At 41.1% G+C, this 14,926-nt stretch overlaps 1 protein-coding gene and 2 non-coding genes across 3 annotated transcripts in view; 1 reads left to right on the top strand and 2 right to left on the bottom strand.

The window, feature by feature from the left end:
- Nucleotides 1-1,103: 1,103 nt before the first annotated feature.
- trnai-uau (transfer RNA isoleucine (anticodon UAU)) lies at nt 1,104-1,197 on the bottom strand. Its single transcript has 2 exons — nt 1,160-1,197; nt 1,104-1,139 (listed from the first exon to the last, which is right to left on the bottom strand). It is a non-coding gene; the product is annotated as a tRNA-Ile (tRNA).
- A 5,542-nt stretch (nt 1,198-6,739) lies between these two features.
- trnai-uau (transfer RNA isoleucine (anticodon UAU)) lies at nt 6,740-6,833 on the bottom strand. The gene is made up of 2 exons: nt 6,796-6,833; nt 6,740-6,775 (listed from the first exon to the last, which is right to left on the bottom strand). It is a non-coding gene; the product is annotated as a tRNA-Ile (tRNA).
- A 2,286-nt stretch (nt 6,834-9,119) lies between these two features.
- The window catches only part of rhbdf1b (rhomboid 5 homolog 1b (Drosophila)), a 50,533-nt gene continuing 44,726 nt past the window's right edge, over nt 9,120-14,926 (top strand). Inside the window, exon 1 of the mRNA XM_078278443.1 lies at nt 9,120-9,468. The gene's annotated coding sequence lies outside the window, so the exon portion shown is untranslated. The remainder of the gene's footprint in view (nt 9,469-14,926) is intronic.

Raw genomic sequence — 14,926 nt, forward strand, 5'->3', positions numbered from 1 at the left:
AAAGGACATTTTATGTCAAATAAAAAATGTATTTCAGTGCTGGAATGAAAAATTTGAAAGACCCAAGTTTGAAGACATTATTTAAACAGACTGGACTGATTTTGCTCAAATCTAGCTGAAGCTCAATGTTGCTTGATGTTTAACTACACGTATATCAACGGAAATGAAGAAAGCTGAGTCCTCTTTCATCCGGATTCTGGATTATTGAGTCTGTGACTGTTTCTCAGTGGGTCAGCTCTGTCTTTAAATGTAGTTTTACAGAGAGCCAAAAACATCATCAACAATTCCGAAACAACTAATTTCAGTTGTTTTTCATGAGAGGAAAGTCATCTAAGGTCATCCGTGCAAAAAACAAGAGAGTAAAAGCTTGTGGTGGGGAGAGTGGGTGGTGCACCTCACATCACCTCTAGAAGGATCTAGTAATTATGGTGACCTTGCATGACCCCCCCCCTCCCCTCATCCATGCATGGGCCAAAGACACGCAGCAGTTTTTCTTTTAAAGCTCCTGTGAGGTTTTATATCAGTAATGATGCTTGGACAGATTAACAAAATGACTGTTTATTACTGTTTACAATGATCGCATAATGATTACATCAGTAACAGGTTTAAAAAAAAAAAGACTTTCAAAATGTAGTGGCCTATTTAAAAACATATAACATCTAGGGCACATCCCCAACAAATGCAGTGTTTTATCCTTGAAATGTAGTTTTCGCTTGGTTTCTATTTATTTCAAACATTGCCAGACCTTCACTGTTACCCAGAGTGATGTGGGCTGACTCAGCATAACAAGGGGATCTCATGGCCTCTTGCAATGCAGTTTAACATAAAATGCACAGTCATGCCTTATGGTTCAATGTGGTAGGTGGGTAAAAGAAAAGCATTGTTACCCAGTTTTAGTAAAAAAAATGACTCTTTTATGTCACCTAACATTATTTAATAAGGTTGATTATTATTCTGTTGTATAAGGTCGATCGATATTTGGTTGTTTTGTAATTCATTCTACAGGTGTTTCACATGAAAGATTTCTTTTTTTATGAATGACTGGAGCGACATATTTGTTTGAGTGTATGTGTTGACATCACCTGCTGCAGGTAAAACTCAGCTGCTCCAGGTGAGGCTCGAACTCACAACCTCGGCATCACTCTGCAGGTTACTGTCTTATAAGTACCGCGCGCTGACCGATTGCGCCACTGGAGCATGTCAAAGCAGCTATCAAATTCCTGGGAAATCAGACGATTACTCTGGCCAGAGAGGTCAATAAAAAGGCAGGAGAAAGACATTTAGCAGGAGTACAAAAAACTGGTCCAGCAGGTCAACCAGTAACAAGCTGACCAGTGTGACCAAAGTTGGTGAGTGTCTCTCCACAGTGGTTGCTCCCGCTCGGGTAAAAAACATGGAAAACTATGGGGGCCCGGATAGCTCAGTTGGTAGAGCTGGCATTCCTACAGTGGCCGACAGGGGCAAGCGCCCTGCAACTTAAGAAAACAAACACAAATAGACAAAACACAAGCAAATTAAGAAAATAATTTCATTAATTTGACAACACATGCGCAGCATTCAGCAAACGCACTGCAAATACACACAACACAACCAAATACATAAACGTGCTGCAAATATGAAACGATGCAAAAAGAAAAGCACACAAACCCAGAAAACAAATGCAACAAAAAAACGCAGCATCCAGATTACACAACGAGAAGTTCTCCAGACCTCTAGAGGGAGCAGCTAGTGGAACAGCTTGATTTTTGACCCCACAGGGAGAGAGCGCTCTGCCTTTTTATTAGAGTCAGGTATGGCTGCAGCCTGGAGAACTCCATAGACTGTATATTAAATTCATATTATTATTAATAACATAATATATTAATAATATAAAGTCTGTGCTCCCGTCTCATGCCCTCCCAGCTGGTGCCGTCCCCGAGCTTAAGCTTTTCAAAATAAAAGCTTGCGTCTGGTCCGCTATGTGTTTGTACTTTGGTGTGTTGGATGTTTGTGAACTAAACAGCACGACAATCATGCTAATGAATACAATAACTTTTTCAGCAGATGTCTTACTTACAACACGATGGAGTTAGCAAAGCAGTTTTGTCGAGAGCCAAGACACACCCACCAAACGAGAGAAAACATATCTCAAACATAGACTTAATATTTACAGTCTATGCAGTCTCTCTCTCTCTCTCTCTCTCTCTCTCTCTCTCTCTCTCTCCCCGTGGGGTCAAAAATCAAGCTGTTCCACTAGCTGCTCCCTCTAGAGGTCTGGAGAACTTCCGTTGTGTAATCTGGATGCTGCGTTTTTTTGTTGCATTTGTTTTCTGGGTTTGTGTGCTTTTCTTTTTGCATTGTTTCATATTTGCACCGCATTTATGTATTTGGTTGTGTTGTGTGTATTTGCAGTGCGTTTGCTGAATGCTGCACTTGTGTTGTCAAATTAATGAAGTTGTTTTCTTAATTTGCTTGTGTTTTGTCTATTTGTGTGTGTTTTCTTAAGTTGCAGGGCGTTTGCCTCTGTCGGCCACCGTACATTCCCCCCTCTGTCTCCCCTTTCATGTTTTCAGCTGTTCTGTCAAATAAAAGCCTAAAAATGCCCAAAGCATAATCTTTTAAAAAAAACCAAAAAAAACATGGAAAACTACTGCTTGCCCTACCGCGAGAACTGTGACCATTCCTGCTCTCCCCATGGTAGTAATAATACAAATATTCCTTGTGCTGAGGTGAAAACATCACAATACCACATCAAAAACAGTAAAAACTATGGTGGCCCTGAGAGGCCACTGCACTGCAACTTAAGAAAGCACATGTTAAGCGTCATAGACTTTGTGGTCTATTTGCATGTGCTTTATTCATGTGTTGTGGTCTACTTGCAGTGTTTTATCCTTGAAATATAGTTTTCACTTGGTTTTTATTTATTTCAAACATTGCCAGACCTTCACTGTTACCCAGAGTGATGTGGGCTGACTCAGCATAACAAGGGGATCTCATGGCCTCTTGCTATGCATGCAGTTTAACATAAAATGCACAGTCATGCTTTATGGTTCAATGTGGTAGGCGGGTAAAAGGAAAGTATTGTTACCCAGTTTTAGTAAAAACACTCTTATGTGACCTAACTTTATTTAATAAGGTTGATTGATATATTTTTTTTTAATTCATTCTACAGGTGTTTCACATGAAAGATTTAACAAATGACTGGAATGACAGATTTGTCTGAGTGTATGTGTTCACCTCACCTGCTGCAGGTAAAACTCAGCTGCTTGAAATCACAACCTCTGCATCACTCTGCGGGTTACTGTCTTCTAAGTACCGCGCGTCACTGGAGCTCTTACACAATGTGTCACTATCTTGACTAAACCCATACATGAAAGCAATGCTTCAGACTGCTGGTGAGGATCTGATGACACCTCCTGGTTCCTATCATCTCAGCAACAGCTGCTCAGAGGAACAGCAACACCTGCTGGTCTCCACATGTCCAAACAGCAGCAGCTGGTCTTCATGAGGAAGTTATTGTTTTCTAAAAGTTCTCTTTCTATGAGCAGACTGGCATCATAAGACCACCACAAGAAATGGACAGATTCATTCATCACATTTCAAACATATACAACCCAACCCCCGTAAAATATTTTCCTAATTGTAATCTCTTTATCACTCCACAAGGTGGAGCTACGAGGTAGAAAATATAAGAAAATACAGATTCTTCAAGTACCAGTGTTTTTTTCAGTATTCAGATTCTGTAATATATATTCTTCTGATGTTGAAATCAAAGCTCAACAGTAATGATACTTTTTGAAATGAAGTTTGATTTAGTTTGATATATTGATTTGACCATACATTTGGAGGTATAACAATTGCTCTAATCCGTTGAAGTGATCATTTACTCCCCAAAATGTTCCATTGTCATCATGTGGTAAATGTAAGTATTGTTTAATTAAAAGAAAAGTCTGCACCAATTACCATTTATCATTTTAAAACAACAATGTTTGTTTTTGTGAAATGGTCAGCAGTAAAGTGTATAATTTGCTGAAAATTTGCTGCAACACATTTTAGTATGGTCCTTTTAATGTAACTGGACGGCATTACAGCCTGATTTTCCCATTGTGCTAAATCCTCTGCACACAACCTAAACCAACATTTATGTGACAAAAAATGACAATCAAAGGACAGCAGGTTGAAAAGTGTAATTAATTCCTCATTTGAATTAACTTGTTTCCCTGTAGCGTCCATACACCTTTCAAGTTTCTCCGGTTTTCTGCCCCATCTGATTCTCCTTAAAGCTTGTTTCCTGCAGCTACGCATTATAATCAGTTTTTACAAAAGCAGTTCTCTGTATGTCCTGCACGTAATGTGACTCTCACAGTGTGCAACACAACAAAGAGCAACGGGTGTTGCAGTTAATAGTATTTAGAAACGAGCCTTCATGTATACTGTAGGTTGCATGGAGGCAGATATTTGTGAGTATATGTATCTGTGTAAATGTGTGAATTGTAAATAGCTTAAATACCAACATGCTAAACATACTGAAAGTAGAAGTGACACAACAAATTGACACAAAAATGCACCAAATCACTAAAGAAACTTTGAGATTCAGTTTTCTTTATTTTATTAGTAACTCACATGTATAACAAGCTCAGACCCAGTCCCTCCCAACAATGCCCCATTTGTCAGGTTTACCAGTACTGCTTCCTGTCCCAGGAGCAGTACTGCAGCAGGAGCAAATCAGCTTTAAAGTGACGTGGTGCATGTAAGCAACTTAAACAGGCAGCAGGAGGAAATGTGCTATGTGCAAACACCCAAGTCGAAATGCAACATACATAACTTATTCCAATAATTCAAAAAGATTCACCAGCTGTGCTTTTTATGAGGGTGACATGTCTGCCCTCTGAAACGTTCCACACAGCATGAATTATGTATTTCTCCCAATTTAAGCTCAACTGATTTTTACTTCAAATTATTTTTTCCACTTTAACTTAAAGGGATATTTCACCGTTGGAAGGATGAATATATCTTTAACTGGTTCACTTATGTAGTAGAAATGTGATTCTGTTTTTTTTTTTGTAATTGGTGGCTTTTAGGCCGAGAAAAGACAGAAAATGTGTTTTTGGCTCAAGTGGATGAAATACACCAAATCCCAGAATGCACTTGCTTCGCTGCTTTAGAGTCCACTCCCAAGCCACGCCTACCGTTTACAGACAGACAGACAGTGAGACAGTCAACTCAACTCAAGTGTGTTTTATTGTCATTTCAACCTCATACACGAAACAACGTTTCACCGTGGCTCAAGTGGTGCTACACATTTAAAATATATAAAAACGACATTATATAAAAATGAAACAGGCTACATTTAGTGCACACACATAGACTCCGTAAAGTTCAGCTAACACATACTAGCATTAGCGCTTGGTGGGCTGTAAACACCGAGTATAAACACAGCCGTAAATTTGCGTGGAATGGAGAATGGTCGGCATTTAACAGTCACAACTCCACCAGCAGTTAGCAGTTAGTTGGATACAAGCACCCCATTTCTGCACCAGTCCGTGTTAACACAGCCCACCTCCACCGCGACAGAGCAGCAGGCCTGGTAGCTGGATAGTCCGGTACACTGTTGTTCAGCCATGTTTCCACAACAACAACAAAACAGCAGTCTCTGAACTCGCGTTGAGAGTTTCGTTGAAGTTGGATGTAGTCCAGTTTGTTGTCTAATGAGCGGACACTTTGGAAGCGGGATTGATGGAACAGGTGGCCGGCTAATGTTAGCTTTCCACCTAGCTGTTTTCCACTCCTGCACACCGCTATCGAGGTCCCTTTCCCCGGCTAGCGGCATCGGGCGACACTGCAGGCTGAGGTGCTGGTCTCCGTAGCAGGCGAAAATGTAATTATTATGTTGAACACATTACAATATGACCAGTATTGGATGCAGAACACCAAAACAGTATGCACTTTTTATAACATGCAACAGAAGCCCAAAGAAGGTTAAAAATCAAGGACAACTGGACTTGGTTAAAGATGCTCGAAGAAGTTTGGTCTCTCATGCCGATGATGAACGGTAGGGGAGGGTACCTCTGTGGGGTGGTTGTCCAGATGATCGATACCGCCTCCTTCGTTAGTGCTCTTGGCTGTTGTAACGACAGTGGTTATGGTCATTGGAAACACCATAGGCCAAGTCTGAACGACCATCGTTGGCATTCAAATGTGAGCGTTTGTTAAGTTTCCTGGGAAGAGATGAAACGTCTTTGAGCACCTTTAACCAAGTCCAGTTGCCCTTGGTTTTTAACCTTCCTTGGATAACTATGACATGGATGACTGAGAACCTTCACATCATACACACCACCCCGAAACCTGCGGTCCTCAGACGCTGGTCTGCTCTCCGTTCCCCACACTCTATCTTTGGAGACAGAGGTGAAGTATCCCTTTAAATTAATGTGATGATCAGGATTTACCAGTGATTTTGATTGTGTGAGTTGAGTCGTGTGATCACTGGTTTCAAAACATATCGCCAAAGGACCACAGTTGTAAATTAACTAGTTGGCTAACACTGGCACATTTACTGAATGAATGAAAGTAAGCCATTGATCACATTTTTTGTCAACCACATGCATACCTTTCATATAATCAAAGTAGCTGCTGCATGAAGGACAAGGCCTGTAGTAGTCTTTGTTGTTAGAGTAGTTTAGTTATTCAAACGAGTAGATTGATTATCAGGGTTTGTTTGTGTACAGATAACTTTAACTCAACCCCTATGGTAAAACTATGTTGCTCCAGGTGAGGCTCGAACTCACAACCTCGGCATCACTCCGCAGGTTACTGTCTTATAAGTACCGCGCGCTGACCAATTGCGCCACTGGAGCCTGCAGGTTGCAAAGTTCAGTTCCTGAAAAATCTGACTGATTACTTTATTAGTGGCGTATGAAGGATGAGTTGAGGAGTCTTACAGCCTGAGTAAAGAGGTTGCTTAAAGACCCTCCCATGCTATCGCAAACATTTCAGATCACCCTCCCTTGAGTAATTTGTATACAGTCCCTAGCATCTCTGAAGAAGATGACAACACAATGTTTGTTAGAAAAGATTAAGGGTTGTAGTCCAGACGAGTTGTCAAAACAGACATGAGGAGAATGGAAGTGTTCCATAATGGATGCCTCCGACAAATATGCCAGATCGTTTGGCCTAATAATATCTCCAACAAAGAACTGTACAAGAAAATGGGAAGCCGGAGCATCACCAGGGAGATTACGCACAGACGCCTCAGATGGCTAGGACATGTGTTGAGGATGGAGCAGGACCGCGTCACAAAAGTCGCCTTAAGATGAACACCACCTGGCAAAAGAAAACCTAGGAGGCCCAAAACCACCTGGCGCAGAACTGTGACACAAGAGCTGGAACAGATGAACATGTCATGGGGAGAGGCCCAACATGCTGCCAGGGACCGAATGCAATGGAGAGTGCTCATTGAAGCATTATGTCCCATAGGGGATGAAGAGGAGTAAGTAAGTACAGCAGCTAGCCATTAGTTATCATGCAGGTCCAGCTCACTCGCCTGTGTAAGAGTATGACTCTCAATGATAACGCTCCATTCAGTTACCTTGTGTACTTCAGTCATTATGAGGCCAAAGCTCCCATGATGCAATCTTTCCCTATCATATGCATATTTCGGCATTGTCAGCATTCAGCACACATATCAAGCTGAGGGTCCTCCCAGGAAATGTTGAGCGCCAAAAATACTTCATTTCCTGCATTCTGATACATTTTTATGCACCAAAATACAGTGGAAAACAACTCAGGAGGCAGGTGACAATTCAAAATGTAATAAAATACAATGGAATAAAATGCAGTAAGGGGGCTTTTACATGAGGGACCTGGGCCCGGATCCGAGTACACTTGACCCCAAAGTCCAGTTTGTTTCATTAGTTTAAACACTGCGTACCATACCCGGGCATAGTTGGTCGATCCGTGCCCGAGTCCACTTGGGGAAAAAAACATACCAAAACAAAAGTAGACCACTATTTAACGAAGACGTTTTTAACCGGTTCTAAATCTGTCTCAGATCAATATGCCTGATGCCACTATATCAGCAGCAGCTACTGCTCCCGAGCTTTTTGCAATGGTACATTTTCCTTTGGCTCAGGCTGAAATCTTTTTGGGGGGCCGGCAAAAATTCTGTCAGTGAAAGAAGTAAGGGTGCCACCTCATATTGGCAAGGTTGTCTTGCCGTAGCGTCCTTGAGAAAGACAGAAATGACAGATAATGTGTCAAAATGTGTGTGTGCAGCAGTTCAGTGCCTTAGGCATCTGACTGGAAAGTGCCAAACTTTCACCTGCGCATGCTCAGCTGTTAAGTATTACCATGATGTTGTCATGCAGAGCAAACATGAAGCAAAACATATACATATTTGTAATTAAATGTATCGTATTGCGAGAATGTTTTTTTTTTTTGTGACAGACTGGGAATAATGGGATATGGGAAATAAACGAACGCCAGGTGACCTGTTCTTGTCTTTCTTAATACAAGAAAGTTTAAGATTAACCTTACTGAGGTTTTGAAACATATTTCAAGAAGTGTAATCTCTAGTGGCCGTGTTAGCTCATTTGGCAGCGCAGACTCAGCGGGTTCGACTTCGACCTGCGGCCCTTTGCTGCATGTCATTCCCCTTTCGTGTTTTCATCTGTCCCGTGGAATCCAAGGCCTAAAATAATCCTTTAAAAAAAGGTGTAATCCATAATAAAAATATCTTAATATTCACTATTTAAAAAAAAAACATAGGTACATGATCTGATATTCTAAAACACTCAATTATTAACAAGTGAATGAGCAAATACAGAAACAAAGAAACGAAAAAAAAAGCATTATACAGGGTAATCTGGATAACTGGCATATTTTATATGATTGTTTTGGCTTTTATTCTTTAATAGCTGTGAGTGTATTTAATAATTAAAAACACAAACAGCTTACATAACAGTGTGACCAGATGGATGTCTCTGCTATTACTCAATTATGTAAAACCTTTTAATTACAACAAGCCTGCAGATTTCTGACAGGTTACAGTTACTTTAACAGAGACGTGCAGTTACTCTGTATCACCGGTAGGCGGCGGTGTGAGGTCGCCCGGCGGAGAGGCAGGCAGGCAGCGAGAGGCAGTCAGTCAATCGGTGGGTGTCCTTTCATTCAGCGGCGGCGGCAGCAGCAGCCTGTGCTGAACGGGAGAATATTACAGACACCGAAACTATCACCAGTGCGGCGGGAGCACAGCTGCAGAGGACCCGGTGTGCTTCATACAGAGAAGAGGTTTCATTCGCCTGATATTGTACATCTTTATGGGACGCGAACACCGCCCTCGCTAACATCTGGAGCTCGCGCTTCATAGTGAAACTGCTCCTTTTCGTGCTCGCTGTGATGTGTGGCAGGGCTAACTTATGAAGTGACCCGGTGTTAGCATCTCACCGGTGGAGCCGTCGCTGCTGCGCTGCAGGAACCGGACTCACTTGGAAGGTAAGCGAGGAAACACTGGGTTGGCTATCATACCGAGCCGCTTTTTACACAGGCTGTCAGTGTGTGCACATGTCGCTGTTTGTACGGCGGGACCACGAGCTGTCACCATCTCGTTCACAGTGCAGGTATGCAGGGTTTTAACGGCGCTGCAGCACACACTACACAGGGGTCTCTGGGTGGGTCTCCAAACCGAGGCTAACATGGGAGAGCCATGGGTGACAGTCAGTTAAAGTGTGTGTGTGTGTGTGTGTGTGTGTGTGTGTGTGTGTGTGTGTGTGCGCGCGCGCGCGCGTGCGTGTATGCACCCAACCATAACGTCTTATTTCCAGGGGTAGACTGAGATGAAAACTTAAATGTTTCTCCTTACCATGATTCACCTTGTTTTATTAACGCATGTGTGTGTCAGAGAGAAAAGAGGCATGCAATACTTAAATTATAATATAACCAACAGGCAAAATTCCCTCTATATATTACACTCCAAAATGCTGTAGTAAATCAAGTCAAAGTTGCATGCACGTACAGTAGGCTACATGACGCACGCACACCCACGCATGGTTATAAGAGAGACAGATCGATTTGAGAGTGGTGTTGAGATGAAAGGGGGCAGTTTTGGTTGCTGGCTGCACAGAAATCCCATTGAGACAATTAAACTACTGACCCTTGTCATCAAGGAGTTGTTTTGACTTCCTGTTTGGAAAGGTGGTAGGAAGCAGACTTTTGGGCCAGATGGCAGGAGCACATGCAGACACACAATCTCATGCACCACACACACACACACACACACACACACACACACACACACACACACACCTGGAACACCCGTTTAGAGTTCCCACTGAGGGAAACAGGATTAGTGGCCTGGGTTTGAACCTGCGGCCTGCAGTTCTACATGGAGACTTGAGACTGTACAAGGACCTTCCAGACTCTATTCTTCTACTCATGACCAGCATTGCTTGACTTTTTTTAGTGACCGTAGATTATTTTCTCGTGCTTTTAGCTAGAGCTGGGCAATATATCGATATTATATCGATATCGTGATATGAGACTAGATACCGTCTTAGATTTTGAATATCGTAATATGGCGTAAGTCTTGTCTTTTCCTGGTTTTAAAGGCGGCATTACAGTAAAGTGATTTCATTTTCTGAACTTACCAGACTGTTGTAACTGTTCTATTATCTTTACCCACTTAGTCATTATATCCACATTACTGATGATTATTTATCAAAAATCTCATTGTGTAAATATTTTGTGAAAGCACCAATAGTCAACACTACAATATCTCATTATGAGATGTTTCTTGCTCCAAAATGGTTACTTCCAGCAAAGAAGCAATACCTTGAAAAAAATCTAGCATTGCTTTGTTTTTCATTTCACACCGTACTGCAGCTGGTAGTGAAAGCGTCTTGTTGTATGTTGCGTACTCACATTTCTGAAACTTTGCTGGCTGTACTGTACTGCTGGCTTTCCATTGTCAGTGATGAATAGAACTAAATCTCCACTTGTTTTCTGCTGTTAGGAACTAAATGGGGGTGAATGGCCTGAGAGGGTCAGTTTGGTGCTTGCAAAAGGTGTTACAATTAACGCTGCAACTCACAATTCTTTCCGTTGTTGATTAACCTGCTGCCGATCTTCTCGATTAATCAAGTAATTGTTAGGTATTTAAACTAGTGGAACATGCTCTTTACAATTTACTGAATCCCGAGGCGTCATTTTCAGTTGTCTTGTTTTGTCTGATCTACAGACCAAAACCCAAAGATATTCAGCTTATTATCATGTAAACAAACAAACAAACATTTAAGAACTGGAACTAGGTAATGTTTAGTACTTGTCATGAAAATAAAAACTTGCTGCCGTTACATCGCCCAGTCATTTCAGCTTTAGTCAAAATTAACATTTAGAAAGATTTAGATAATGGTTCAAATAAAAAAAAAAAAAAAAAACTCAAATCACACTAAAGGTTTGAAATGGACCTTTAACCGTCCCTGTAGCGGAACCTAAAACTAACCTTGATTATTTTAACTGTAAACTGCAACCGCAATAAAACATGTCCTGACTTTGACACATTGTCAAATTACAACCAAAATTGCATCACATGGTCTGAAGATGAAAGCGGAACACACACGCACACAAACACAGCTCTAGACAGGAAGCTGACAACTGTCACTCTGTAAGAGTGGAAGTCTGGTATCTGATGGTATCTGTGAGCACGGTGGGATTTTGCAGGTGGGTTTTTTGATCTCTTTGTGTTTTTCTCTTGGCACACTGAGCACCACAGTGTTAAGCGTGTTTGAACAGGTTGGATGGAAAAGCTGCAGCGACAATAGTTGGTTTATTTCTGGACCGCTGCTCTGAGGAGTTGAATGCACCTTCATGTTTATATGGAGCCCGCTGACGGGTGCATCAGGGTGGAAAACTGGTTTGGTTTTCCAGGAGCCCTCCAGCATTTTCACAATGCATTTTTCATGGCAGTTTGCCCATGAGTGGATCTTCTCCAATGCCTACAAGCTGTACTGTTTATCTTTCCTGCTTGTGTTTTATGCCACTACTTGTCACTGCGCAAGTAGTTTTCACACCCACAGTAGGAGGCTGTCAAAACATGTGTATAGTGAAAAACAGTGGAAGAAATGCCCATCACAATTTTGCAGATCCAAAGGAACGTCTTTTGAAACGTTTTTAGCCACGCTAGAGCCGCAGCTGTAAGGAAGGCAATGTCGGTCTGTTGGTCGGTATACCACTTTGCTCCAGAGTGAAATATCTCATTAACTATTGAATGGACTGCTATTTAATTTTGTTCAGACATTTATGTTCCCCTAAGGATGAATTGTAATAATTGACCCCTTATTTACCTTTAGCGCGATCATCGGGGCAAATTTAGAAATTACCAATTGACTTGTCACTCGTTTAGGAAAAATTAGTTTAGGAAAAACTAATCGATGATCATCCCGTTGATCAGTCGTCGATATACGATGTGATTGCCAATCGGCACAAGTCTACTTTGTCTTAAGTGCTGATTGGCAAATGTTAGCATTTTTACATGTTAAAGATGCACTATGAGTTCCTACATGGTTTCAGCGCGATTTCATTTTTGTCTCAAATCGTAGGCATCTGTCCTTGATCCGTTAGCTGCCTGTCCCCTGAATACACATTATGTGCATGCGCACTAGCCCCCACCCCCCTTCCCTAACCATCTTGTCGGTGATTGGCTGGAGTAGTTTGCGCTGAAACCATGCAGGAACTCCTAGTGCACGTTGAACCTAAGATGGTTAACTTGAAGATGGCACAGTCATGGACAGGGGCTGTTTCAGATGGGGGAAAAAAAGTCTCACGTGAGATTATGGCAACAGCAGCATGAGTCGCACTTACAGGCTTTCATAATTAAATAACACACACACTGGAGCAATTCATAAAAACCTTCAAATGAACTACCATGGCACCATCTTAGAATAGAAAGGAAATGCTTGCATATTTAGTACATCTTAAACACCCAAAACACCAAACTACGAAGAAATAGCGGACCAGACACAAGCGTTTAGTTTGAAAAGTAGAAGCCCGACAGCACCAGACAGGAGGCTCCAGGCTGCAGCCGTACAGTCTTACATATTTTTGTCAAACTAGTGTGAAAGGATAGTGTTCCCGCATTTCGTCGGCCCGTCTGGCATTTGCCAGAACGGCCAGATTGCCAGTCCGCCTATGGTCATGGAGAGTCCTGAGGGAGTTATTATTATTATTATTATTTTTGCTTTTTTTAAAAAAAGCAAAAATGAATCAGTTAGTTGTCAACTATTAAATTAATTGACAACTATTTTGATAATCGATTCGATTAATCGGTGTGAGTCATTTAAAAAAAGACGAAGGTAACAATTCTTGAATTTCTGCTTTTTAAATGTGAATATGTTTTTCACTCCTCTCTGACATTAAAGTGAATATCTTTAAATTGGTGGACAAAACAAGACATTTGAGGCTGTCATGTTGGGCTTTGGAAAACACTGATGGACACTCCAACATTTTATGACATTTTATAGACCAAACAACTAATCGATTAATCGAGAAAATAATCGACAGATTAATCGACAATAAAAACAATCATAAGTTGCAGCCCTAAGGGAGGGGGAAGTTTAAATTGACTCGTGGGACTGTTTCCAGTTTATCAGTCTCCATCTCCAACATGCTTCTTGGTTTACATTGCAGCAGAAAACTATGCAGAACAATTCATTGCAATAAGTTTGTAACATACCGTACGTAAGCCTGTGGTTATTTTTCAATTATCAGGTGTTGGTTGCACGAATGTACCACCGTGCCTAATTGTGGCTTGACGGTGACAACATCAGTGCATTTAGAGAGAACAGATGGAAAAGATAACTGCTGTCTACAGATGGCTGTAAAGAGAGACACCATGTGTAAAGGAAAGGCCGTCACTGTGGTATAGCTGTCGTGGATGACAGATGCTACTCACTTATTAATCTCAGTGGATTCTCTCTGGCATTGATACCATGATTAAAATAAAGCTGAATGTTTCCTGTGTGATCACATGTCAGCTTTCTCTCTCTCTCTCTCTCTCTCTCATCCTTTCTCTTTCAGTTTTTTTTAGTTTTTTCCCTCACACTATCGCGCTGAATGTAAACCATGGCCTTATCAGCATGACACATACTTAAGTCAAACACTTCAGTCAATCACAGATGATAGAAAAGCGTCATACTTGCATGTTTTTTTTGCATTACAGACGAAAAAAATAGAGTACCAGACAATATATCGCTATATTTCAGGGATTATATGGGGGATCGTTCTGTTACTCTCTGGGACATAACTTTACATTTGCAGTTATACTAATCATCTTTTCAACACCCACCCATAATTACTTTTATCTGTTCTCTGTGGTGAACGTTGTTTGGTTTAATGTTCCTCTTCCAGCTTAGAGATAGAGACAGAACTAGAACTGTAGTACATCAAACAGGGTTCAACTGAAGAATCAGTGACTGTATGTACAGTGGAAGTACGCCATGATGGGTCGCTGAGCGGTCATGAGTGGATTACTGTATTAAGGTTATGATAGCAGTAAGGAATAATGGGCAGATGTACTGTACTTTGTACCGCCCTTCAAATGAATCTTTTAAATAAAATGCAACCAGATATGCAGATTTTTCAGTGATTTCTGTAATTTCCATCTTCACAATCTTTCCAGTACCTCCGACAACTGCAAAGTGACACCTTGAATCACTAGTTTGAAATTGCTAGTTTGAACAATTGTACAATTCCATTTGTGTGTTCTGCAACAAACTAAACAATATTTTTCATCAAAACTAGGGCTGGGCGATATGGAGAAAATCAAATATCACGATATTTTTGACCAAATACCTCGATATCAATACCGCAACGATATTGTACTGTTGACTATTGGTGCTTTCAATAAAAAATGTGCACAATGAGATTTTTGATAAATAATCATCAGTAATGTGGATAT

Source organism: Sander vitreus, chromosome 21 (genome assembly GCF_031162955.1).
Source record: "Sander vitreus isolate 19-12246 chromosome 21, sanVit1, whole genome shotgun sequence".
NCBI lineage: Eukaryota > Metazoa > Chordata > Actinopteri > Perciformes > Percidae > Sander > Sander vitreus.